The sequence below is a fragment of the Phoca vitulina genome, unplaced genomic scaffold (genome assembly GCF_004348235.1).
Source record: "Phoca vitulina isolate PV1807 unplaced genomic scaffold, GSC_HSeal_1.0 scaffold8, whole genome shotgun sequence".
Taxonomy (NCBI): Eukaryota; Metazoa; Chordata; class Mammalia; order Carnivora; family Phocidae; genus Phoca; species Phoca vitulina.
The window spans coordinates 48,731,658-48,738,906 of record NW_022589711.1 but is presented as its reverse complement, the minus strand read 5'-3'; positions in this window follow the sequence as shown (position 1 = coordinate 48,738,906).

The following is a 7,249-nucleotide window of genomic DNA, read 5'->3' as shown; positions in this document are numbered from 1 at the left end:
GGGTTGTGGGGTTGAACCCGCATCAGGCTTTGCGCTCAGTGGGGAGTCTGCTTCTCTCCCTCTTCCCCTCTCCCTGCTCATACGGTCTCTCTCTCTCTCTCTCTCTCACACACACACACACACAAATTAAATGGAGATATTTTAAGACTAAAATAAAGGAGCTTAGCACATAATACATTTTAAAAGTTAATTCCCTTTTCCTTTGGAATCAGAAGCCTGGAATTGTTGCAACTCACTTTGTACAGATTACCTTGAGCCTTCATTTTAAATGGGATTTGAGTGACTTTCTTGCAGGATTATTTTAAGGGTTAAATAATGTGTACAAAACACTGATCACAGCATCTGATACTTGACTCTTACAACTTTGCTCCAGAGTATGTTTATGATTGGTAGCAGAAGACAGAATAATATGGTCCACCATTCTTCATCAACTATAGAGAAATTTTCTTTGATGGACTTTGAGTGAAGAAATTATTTACATTTCAGTCCCTATAATCATGTTTACTCATCTCTTCTAAGCATCCCTACTCTGTCAGAGATGGGACTTTTGCCTACTCTACCTCAGTCTTCAACATGGAACTGGAAGACATCAAGATTTCATAAGCCATCCTCACATCTGCGCAGTGCTAAACACAACAGTCCCTAGCAGTTCTCTCTTTGTCAAGAGTCTAGAAACAGGCCTGAAAAAGATTACTTAAATCACCCAGGTAAGATACATTTTCTTTTATTCAGTGTGACTTAGAATAGTCACTGCTTATCCGTGATTACTTTCTCAGTGACTTTCCACTACCAGCTCTTTCTTCATTCCATGCCCAAATATGGTTACCTGAGAGTTGGCAAAACAAATCCTGGTCTGCCAAACAGCATAGTGAACAGAATTGATGGTCAGGTAAACTGATGTTGTTTGAAGCTTTTAGGAACAGGTACCAAACCTGACCAGGGAGAGTTTCACACTACAATTTTTCTAGCATAGTAGAGTATACAGATGGGGGGGGAAGATGAGAGGAAGGAGCCTAAAAGACAGTGAAGGCTGGAATTCGCTCCCACTGTCCCTTGTTGTTGTTTACTTGTTATTGAAGTATAACATACATATGTAAAATGTATGAATATCATAAGTGTACATATACCCCAATGAGTTTTTATAAACCAACACCCATGTAACAATCAGCATGAAGCTCAAACAGAACGTAACCAGCTCCCCAGGTACCCCGCCTCATCTCCCTCCCAGTCATTACTCCTACTCCAAGGGAAGCCACTATCCTTTTTTTTTTTTTTTCAAGATTTATTTATTTTAGTGAGAGCAGGGTGAGGGAGAGAAGCAGGCTCCCTGATGAATGTGGAGCCCCACGCAGGGCTCAATCTCACATCCCTGAGATCATGACCGGAGCCAAAATCAAGAGTCAGATGTTTAACCGACTGAGCAATACAGGCGCCCCCCCCTAATTTTCTTTTATATCTTTTTAATTTATGTACAGTAAAATTCTCTATGCTGTTCAATTCTGTGAGTTTTGACCCATGTATATATAGCACGTAATTACCCCCAAAACTTCTAGTCCGTACCTCCTCCTACCCCCAACCTCTGATAACCACTGATAATTTCTCAGTGCCTATAGTTTTGCCTTTCCCAGAATGTCCTATAAATGGAACCATACCCTATAAATGATTTTGGGTGTGGCTTCTTGGACTTAGCAAAATGCATCTGAGGTTCAGCCATGTTGCTGCAGGAATCAAGTTTGTTATTTTCATTGCTAAGTAGTAGTCCATTTTATGGATGTATAATTCATTTATCCCTTCACTGAAGGACTTTTGGATTGTTTTTAGTCTTTTCCTCTACATTTTTGTGCTTCTTTGCAACTTTAGGTCTGCAGCAGCAAGGATCAGAACCAGAAATGGGTTTCTGATCTGACAGCTGTGACAGGCCCTCCCCCACTCTACCTCCCTGTCTACTGCGAGCATCCACACATTTAGGCGGTTGTACAGGAGCTTATTATCCTAAAACAAACTTTAAATGCAGAATAATATATCCCAAGAGCCTGTTTACAGAACAAAATTATGTCTAAAGTAGGAGAGTACGAGAGTAAGCAATTTCAAATTTTTAGAATTTCAAATTCCCAGGAATAATACTCAGATGGTCCAAAAGCTGGATGTGCCAGTGACCCATACCAGATTCTCATTGCTAGTGTCCGAAGGGAAATAAATGTAGTCTAGTTAGGATAGTAGTAAATGAGAAGAAAATAGTCTGAGCAACCAATGAGAACATTTGTTAAAGGTGAGATTAATAGCCTTACGATTTAGAAAACAGTCCATGAAGACAGTCCTAATCTTTCAAGAAAATCTAGTTTGTTGAACACCAAAGGATTGTAGCTTGTTTTTTTAAATTAATGACTACCAATTTCCTTTAGCTGGTAACTTCTCTGTATCTTAAAAATTACTTATGTTCTATGATTAACAGAAATCTAATTCCAAAGCAGTATATTTAAGGAATCCTTGAACCAGAGCTGCCCATCCCCTTCACTGATGGCATGCAGTTAGCACAACGGGCCTTGTCCGTGTTTTCCATTCAGATCGTAATATGACTTGATTTCTCTTGTGTGTTTTCGAAAACGACAACAATAACAACATTAGGTCATTCCTCTTAATTGGCGCTAAACTAAACCTTAGGAACTACTGATGTTACCCAAAATAGGAATAAACTATTCAAATTGAGCATATATTCATCCCTGTTTCTGCAAATCAACTGTTAATGACCAATATCATTTGGACAATTCTTACCTACAGTAGAATGATTTTTTTTAAACTGTGTAGAAGTCTGTGCACAAAACAATTAGCATGTGAAACAAGACATGGTGAATTCTCTGATGGAAGAAAAGATTAGAACAAGTGATGTAATCTTTCTTTAGGATGTCTAAAATCAGGTTCATTCACCTCACAGATGGGAGGGCTAAAGACAACATGAAAGTCCCATATGTTTCACACTATGAATTTCTACGAAAAGATTTTCTAAATCTTGTGACAGTCATTTGATCAAAAATATCTACTTCCCTAGTGGTATTTAAGACTAGAAAAGATATGTCTTAATAATAGATCCCTTTCGGGGCGCCTGGGTGGCTCAGGCAGTTAAGCGTCTGCCTTCCACTCAGGTCATGATCCCAGGGTCCTGGGATCGAGCCCCACATCAGGCTCCCTGCTTGGCGGGAAGCCTACTTCTCCCTCTCCCACTCCCCCGCTTGTGTTCCTGCTCTCGCTGTCTCTCTCTCTCAAATAAATAAATAAAATCTAAAAAATAATAATAATAGATCCCTTTCTTTCTCTCTGAAAGTTCAGTGCTTGCTTTGGATCTAGTTTATCTGACGTTCCTTACTTACTCTTACTAGGAAAAAACTTTACTAACCTTTTAACTATTTTTCTACCAGTAGCTAATAATGATTGTACTTAATAGAATATTCTCTCCATCACCCACATTTTAACCTTAATGCTTCTTGACATCTCTCTTCCCCAAATACTCAGTCACCAAATACTGTTGATTATTCCTTAATGTCATATTTTTCTTGCTATTATTTCCACTGTCACCACTCTAATCCTTAACCCGCCCTCAACCCCAAGCCTTGATTACTGAGGTGGCATCTTAATTCATCTCTCAGCCTCTAATTTGCCCCCTTGCTGACCCAGCCATCACCAGATGACTTTTCTTAAAATGCAACTTGGATTGTGTTTCTCTTCAGTGACCTTCATGGATCCTAAATCCAAACCAATTAACTTACCCTGTCTAGTATAGTTCTGGAACATAGTATGAGTTCAGTCAGTCATCCCCTGCCACCTACCTCGCCAGCCATACCTCAGCAGTTCTTGTCATGGCTGTTAGTCATGCAAAGCCCTACCTTTCTTCAAGGCCCACCCTAAATCCCTCCTCCTGCAGAAGACTCCCTAGTTACAGCCCATGGAAACTGAACGCCGGCAGTATGTACTGAGTATCCACTTAACACTGAGCATGTTCTCCCTGTTCTGCTTTTACCTCTTTAGGTATGTGGTTTGTCTCAGATTGGGTGGCCTTCTCCTTGTGTTCGTCTGCCCCAGTGAGGTACCCATGGCAGGCGATCGGAGTGCACAGCCTGCGGGCCTCTTGTACAACAGCAGTCTTCACTGCCTTGGTTTTTCAGGACCTGAAAACATCATTGTGTAAAGTGTTAGCGGCCACTTCATTTGCAAATCGGTACAGTTGGGAGGGAAGAGTGGATGGGAGTAGATAAAACAGTCTGACTACAGATCTCTAAATCAGCCAAATTTTTTATTTAATTATATAGTCCTTTCTTTCTGGTCCCTGGTATAGTGTTCACCACCGCTAATATTCTCTGTGCATACCAGTCCTTCCAAGTGTTCCCCAAATAAAAATTATTTGGGCTTGTTCTTAATTAGTCAAAGACATCACAGCTCATAAAAATAGAAAAATATAAACCATGGTTTGTTGAGATGAAAAAATATGAATTTTTCTAAGATTTTGGGTAAAAGAATTGTGCATCCATATTTTGCTGGCTCATTAGCCCCCAACTGTCAACACAGGTTCTCCACCCCCCTGCATCAAAGCCCCCTCTTCCTTCTGAGTCCCCAGAGACTATCTTTAATGTGTTCCATCCCATAGCATCTGCTACTGTTCCTCAGTTCCCTGGCAAGCAATCTCCATGTTGGGGGGGGGCACCCTGAATCCTTGGGGAGCCAGAGCTGTGTCTTGGGCAGAGTGGAGAAGAGCTCTTTGTATTTCATATAATGGAATAGAGTCGGGGGCTGGGGGGGAATGGTCCCAGAACAGTGTTGTTTAGGTCCCAACATCTCATAGAAGTCTTAGTGAAACTAGTTCTTGTTTCTAGAAGGAAGCTCAAAGGCACTCTTCCTCTCCTCAGTATGAGTCCAGAATAGGGACCAAACTATCCTCAGTGCTTCTGCTCCTCTATACGACTGTTTCTAGGTTAAATTACTGGTCGTCATTCTCTTATTGCCTCTGATACACCCAGGGATGTCCATACCTCAGAAATGGCAGGATCCAGGCTCAAGCCAAATCAAGAGTTCCCCATTACATATAGATCTCTATGTGTGTAATGACTATGGCCAAAGCTATGTCCATGCTAAGGCCAAGCAAATGAGTCAGACATAGAAGCCTCTGGAGCCCAGAGACAGCAAGTTCACCGATGAGTCACAGTAGGGGAATGACTCCCCAGAGATAGGGAAAGGACCTCAATTGCGAAATTGCTCACCCAAGCTCTTAGGTTGTAGCTGTCTGACACCTTATCAGTGTCACCTGGAGTTTTGCTAGAGAAATAACTTCATGAACACAAATCTTGCCAGGACCTTCTGGTTGCTCCTGGAGTGTGACAAAATGAGCCTTTTCATCCTCGTGGTCAGGACGGTGAGACTTACTAAGGATGCTTCTATTTATTTCATCCTCTTAGGACAGGCCATAGCCCCTCTGCCAGGGCCACCTGCTAGTCTGTTTGTGTGAATCAGAAAGAGGTGCCCCCTCCTGATGGATCCAGCTCAGAATGGAAAAACAGCTTCTACACATGTCCCCCTCCGATTCTCCATAGCAGACTTCAGAGCCATCATGACCTACCTTTTACATATGGATAAACTGAAACCCAGAGAAAGGAGAACGAACCTGCCCAAGGCCACACAGTGGGCCAGTGATAACGAAAGAATAGAGCTCAGGTCTCCTGAAGTCCAGCCCGTGGAATTGCCACGGATCATCTCAGGGTGTGATAAGCAGCAGCGTCCTGGCCTGTTCCAAGGAGCCGGGCCTCCCTTCCCCACAGAGCAGAGCAGGCTAGAGAACTGACAGATTCAGACGCAGGGACACCTTCTCTCGCACTCAGTGTTTTTATTACATGTGTCCTCTACCCAAGGCAGGGAGGCTCTCATTCCCGGGTACTCGTGAGAGGGCGAGGACAAAAAATAAGGGCACAAAGGGAAGCAGAGAAGTCAGGATTTCGGCAATCCACTCCCCACATCCCCAGCACACATGGAGAGCTGCACTTCTGGTCTACCTAGAAGGGTGCTTCTCAGACTGCACTGGGCACCAGAAGCAGAAGCATACATTGCTGGCCCTACCTCCAGAGCTTTGATTTAGCGGGTCAGAGGTGGGCCTGAGAATGTGCATATCTAACACGTTCCCATGCTGTGGGGTCCGGGGACACACTCTGAGACCCCAAGGCCTAGAAAAATAGACAACCCACCCTTTTCTCCCGCACCTTCTTCATTCTCTCTCTCCTTTCACGTCCCTCTCTGTCCTTTTCTGCTTCTTCCTCCTCCCTCTTTTCGGTCTTCTTCCCATCTTTCAAAACATGATGGAATGAGCCAAGCTGCCAGGGGTCCCAGTTCTAGTTCCAGCTCTGTCACTGACTAAATGTGTGAACATAGGGTGAAGTCACTTCCCCAGCGTAGGCCCAAGGAGAGGCACCCCCACTCCCACCCTCCCAGCTCCTCCCCAGCCAGGACCACATCTACCCGGGCTCATCCCTGTATCCCCACTTTGTGCAGTATGTACTTGCAGAGAGGCTGATGAATGAATTTGCGGGCCTTTCAGCCTCCTTGCAGTTCAGGGGATTCTGACTTCTTCCTTCTGAATCTGAGCTTTTCCCTCTTCAACGGCACATATTGAGGATCTTTCTAGAACAAGGAGAGGGCCAATAGTTGAGGGGAGAGAGCCCTAGAACAGCCTGTGAGCTGGGGTAATCAGACCCCAGACAACAGGTACCTGACATTCAGGGACAGATAAGTGGGTGTGCCCAGAGGCTAGGAGCACCTGGGACCCTGAGAGCCGGCGGCGGCCGAGGTTCCAGCAGGGGGCGCCAGAGAGAGAGAGCCAAGACCAGCGTGGTCAGCCCAGGTGTCCAGCCTGGGCTGGGCGGCGGGGCCCCAGGGGCGTGGACGCCGCCGAGGCACGCCCCGGGCGCACTTAAGGAGCTGCAGGCCAGTGCCGGGGAGGAAGGAGGGGGGAGGCCTCGGCTGCTGCTGACCCAGGCGGACCCAGCCCGGCCCCCGCTAGCTCTAGACCGCGCCATGAGGGGCCCGAGCGTGGCTCTGTGGCTCTTCCTCGCTCTGCGCACAGGTGAGGCCCGGCCGCCCGGCCGCCCGCCGCCCGGCCTTGGGAGCAGGAGCTGGGGCGGGGGCCCTGCAGTTGTCTCAGCCCCCGAGCAGGGTCCCAGGCCGCTGGGAAGTGTGTCCTGAATCCGTATCTCCCCGGAAAGGGGGGAGGCCTGGA